The sequence below is a fragment of the Hibiscus syriacus genome, unplaced genomic scaffold, assembly GCF_006381635.1.
Source record: "Hibiscus syriacus cultivar Baekdansim isolate YM2019G1 unplaced genomic scaffold, ASM638163v2 tig00111402_pilon, whole genome shotgun sequence".
Taxonomy (NCBI): Eukaryota; Viridiplantae; Streptophyta; class Magnoliopsida; order Malvales; family Malvaceae; genus Hibiscus; species Hibiscus syriacus.
In genome coordinates, this window is record NW_024063082.1 from 4,362,686 (window position 1) to 4,367,601 (window position 4,916).

The following is a 4,916-nucleotide window of genomic DNA, read 5'->3' on the forward strand; positions in this document are numbered from 1 at the left end:
GCAAAGCCAAAACTGCCGAGCCCCAACTGAATGATCCGGCGAGACGAAAGTCGCTAAGATGTCGCAACCACATGCAGTGAACTAGGTTGCGTGATTTTTCTGGCATCAGCAACCCTCCTATCAACTGTAGTATGCATGCCCGTGCATACATCTTAACCTCATCCTTAGAGGCGTCTGCGCTCAACTCCCGAAAATTGGCATCTAACCAATTTAACGGTATCCTACCTCCGATAAAATTTTCCGGGACACGTCCTAGACTATCCCGACACAAAGTAGTCCAAGAACCGGAAGCTATCCCCGATATCACATCTCCATCCACCGGAAGCCCCAGGTGCATAGAAACATCCTCAAGCGTGATCGTGCACTCTCCACACGGAAGATGGAATGTGTGGGTCTCCGGCCTCCACCGCTCTACTAAGGCATAAATCAGGTCTGGCTCTATTTTACAGTGACCCTGATATCTACCTATGTAACCGAATACAACCTCTACTAAATACGGCAAGACACGGCTGGGTATCACTAACTTGAGATTCCTAATAAAAGAATCTAATACACGGTTCTTCTCCTAAAAATAAAATAATTACAAAAATTAATTCTTAATCTAATAACCATGCATTAAATGAATCAACTAATTATTATTAATAATTTAAATTAAATTAAAACGTTAAAATGTTAATGTATCAGCAAAGTGTCGATATATTTAATTCTTAATCTAATAATCATGCATATAATAAATCAACTAAATATTACTAATAATTTAAATTAAATTAAAACGTTAAAATGTTACCGTATCAGCAAAGTGTAGAGATATATGATTTTCATCAGAGCGAAGTAGACTGTCTTCCATTATATATCTGCAAAAGAATTATATTAGTAAAATATTAAATAAAGTAAAAACATAATAGTAAAAATATTATAAAATATACCTTAAAAAGAGAGTATTTGAGAGAAATTTAGAGAAATTGAGAGAATTTAGTGTGATAAAAGTGATTGAGGATGGGAGTATTTATAGGGAGGATGAGGACGTGAAGGGTTGGTAATTAGGGGTATAGCGCGCCCCCTGCACCGCGCTATACCCCACGTGTCAGATATCCAGGTATAGCGTGGATCAGGGGGCGTGCTATACCGTCAGATCACCGTATATCGCGGGACAGGGGGCGCGCTTTTCTGTTAAGGATGTTAGATCGGGAAATATAGTCTGATCGATATTAGATCGATAATAATACCGATCACCGGTGATATACCGAGAAAATAACCGAAAACCAAAGGGAACACCACATTATAAATATTGCGGGGTTAATGGTTGAAGTTTCTGCTTGGGGCTGCCATATTTTTCAATTCTCTGTATTTTCTTGCTTTTTTAAATGGATTTGTGACTTGACTAAAAAATAATAAGAGGAGTGACAATGAAACCGGATGAACAATAATTATAAAACCCACTATCACTTTATTGATGGAATATTTTTTTATCGTCCCATTCAATTTGAGATTCTTATATACAATCTAATATATAGACATTAAAAAATAATCTAGGGTCATCTCATCTAAATATTTTTAAAATTATTATATAACTTACTATGACCACTTAAAATATATAATTCAATAAAACTTGAAGCAATTTCTTCACCGCGATGATTGAAGACCTCAAACACTCAAGTAACAAATCAATGGGAGGCAGCTCAAGTTTGATGGCGTTTTCCTTGTCTATTCATTCATTTGGTGGCTGCACGTAAACCTATAGCACCTTGGAAAGGCCAGAATCCACCGATCCTTACTTAGAGCCATTAATATCAGTGTAAAATATTAAGGTTTTGGTTGTAGAATGTGATTTGTGGATGGTGAAGAAAAAGTTGAATAATTTGATGAAAACCAGAAAGAACAACGTAACATAAATAACGCAGAAATTGTTCAAGTTTCTACGTTAAACTATAATTAGTTAAGAATAAAATTTCTCGTGCTCCTTATTTTGTGTGCCCCTCCAATAATGCAAATACGACTTCATATTTTTCATACAAAAGAATACTTCACCTCCACCATTAAAAGAAATTTTATTCTCTCTGAATACCAGTACAAGGAAAACGTAAAAGCCAACAGTAAAAGACCGAGATTGGATCCCATAATTGAAATTACTCGATTCCAAAGAATTTCTTCAACCGCAAGAGAAATTCGTAGATTTTTTCTTGGACAGGAAGAGACTTGGCTACACTCTCCTTTTGCATGCACCTCTTAGCCCATGCTATCAGCTTGGGGCACTCCGCTTCAATGCTGAAGTTTCCAAACTTCTAGTACGTATAAAACGAGCTATAAAATGGAACCAAAGCAACATCCACATATCCAAAGTTGTCTCCTCCAAAATAAGTCGATAAAATAAAATTCCTTCTTTGCCGTTGCTTGTTCTTCTCCCTTTGTCTTCCATATTTGGGACCCCTGCTCATATATCTGCATTTCATTCATCAATGTTTCAGGCACAATATACAGTTGAAAGATAAAATAAAAGAAGAAAAGGAAGTACCTTCTTGTCAACATAATCAGTACCCCAGAATCTAGCAATGGCCTTTTGGTAAGGATCAGAAGGGAGCCAAGGAGCTTTGTCATGCCAGACCTCGTCGACGTACTGGACCTGAATGGGCGATTCACAAACAGGTTTGCCATTATGGATGAGGACAGGGATTTTCTTATGAACAGGGTTCATCTGCAGCAGCAGATCAGCAGATCACTCTTGTTCCTCAGATCCTCGTAATTTATACCTTTCTCCGCCAAAGCAATCTTCAGTCTAATCCCGAATGCACTTGGCCAGAAATCCAACAAGATTACTTCTTCCGCCATTCTTGTAATCTAAAGATCCAAAACTCAATACTAAAGCTAAAATCTTGGTTTGTTTTGGATTTGACTTCTTTCCTCTCTCTGTTTATGAAGCTGAAGGGTGTCGGGGAGAATATTTATAGGCAAATGTTGCATAGAGCAGGTAGGTCTTTCCTGGCTAATGGTTTTCCTGATAAATAAATGTTTGAAATCAACGAAATGAGTTTTTCTAGTATAAGATTATTAAAATAAAAGGTTAAAATAAATATATGGGTAAACTTCATAAATGGTCCCGAACGTTTTGAACAATTACATATGGTCACAGGATTTTTATTTGCTTTCACTAGGTCACTGGCTCACTGCCTTCTGCTGATGTTAAGAGAAACTGACTTGCCACCTTAAAGTTTTCTTGTAAATGGGTAGCCGTTAACTTCATTTCGTCAATATCGTCATTGTAATTAAATACTGTAGACACTCGTTTTTGTCCGGGTCTTTTTATTTATTTTTATTATTATTATTATTATTATTATTATTATTATTATTATTTAATTTTGTTGTTACATGCTTGCAGGCCAACCAGTGACCCAACTGAAACCCATCATTCAAGCCTATTACAAGAAATTATCAGCCCATCCAAGAAGTTGACCCAATAGTTGATCCAAGACCCGACCCAAAGGGGGATCCGACCCGGTCCAGAGCTGGTTTCTGCCAGTCACCATATCCCGTGCCATACCTCTCTGCCACCAGCAACTCACACCATGCCCTGCTCTAGTCACCATGATGTGTTAGCTCCATGCCAGTCACCATACGTGACCATGCTCTGCCATCAACAGGCCAGCCTTACCTCTAAAGCCTGGCAACACCGAACGTGAAAGGACCAACCAAACTTTTTCCTGTTTTATATTTTTGTAAGGGTATAAAACCCGAAAAATCAACAAACAAAAACAACATTTTTTATCAGAAATCAAAAAAAAAAAATTATCAGCAATCAAAACGAAAATTTCTCAACAGTAATTTTTTTTACTGGGAATCAAAAGCACAACACCAAAAAAAATTCTTAAAGGTATCCTAGTATCTTATATCCCAATTTATTCATTCAATTCCTAGAATACAACTAGAAGTAGAATGTAGTTCATTTCTTTTCTTGAATCGATGCTATTTCCATGCTAAAATAAATAAATAAATCCATGATAAGGGTGTTAGCTTACCTGGCTGCCGTGGGGGTTTATCGGGTAACACCGTCGTCGGGGAGTTAATAGGTTAGTGAGAGTTGAGTTGGGGTCGCCGGACCACCTTGTATGGTGGTTGTTTTATAGTTTGACCCACGTCCAAGAGGTGTCTTGAATCGCATTTAGGGGCTGTTTTCGTGGTGTTCTCCTAGGTTGAAAGGCCTGGTCGGAGTTAGAATGGCCACCCATGTAGGGTGGCCGAGGCGGCGGAACTGCTTCGGTTCTTTGGTGAGTCGGCTGCTGTGTAGGGTGGTGTGAGACGAGAAGAATAGGGGGGCTAGGGATTTAGGAAATCTCGGGCAGAATGAGAGAAAGGGGAGAAGTAATTTCATATTGAAATTTTTGGGTAAATCATGTTAAGGCCCTTTGATCTTTAACATGTTTTATGTTTCAGTCACCTAATAATGGGTCTATTACCTATAGGTCCCCTAACTTTAGGATTTCCATGTTATTCTGGTCACTAATTTAGGGATATTAGCAGTATGGGTCCTTGTTATTTTATGATCTCACACGTGTTTTCACTATTTGGGCGTAAATCACAGTTAAGTCCCTGTTCATTTATAAGACTTACATTTTGGTTATTGAATGAAATCACGTTCTTTTGATTCGATCCTTGAAGTCTTAGAATTCCCGTTATAGTCACTTTTTATTCTGTGAAATGTTTTGGGTTTAGTAACCATTTTTAGCTGATGTTTTATGATTCATTTTATTTTGACTCTTGTATGTATATTAATGGACCTTGTTGATATTAAAGCTTTAGTCTTCAAACTTGCTTGTTTTTTATTTTAGTCCATATTTGTTTTTAGTTATAGTTTTGATAATATTTATGATTTTGGTTATCTGCTTGCCTTATTTTCATTTCGATCCTTCATTGTTGGCTCTTGG

At 37.3% G+C, this 4,916-nt stretch overlaps 1 pseudogene; it reads right to left on the reverse strand.

The window, feature by feature from the left end:
- Nucleotides 1-2,124: 2,124 nt before the first annotated feature.
- Nucleotides 2,125-2,849, reverse strand: LOC120162469 (annotated as a pseudogene).
- Nucleotides 2,850-4,916: the final 2,067 nt, after the last annotated feature.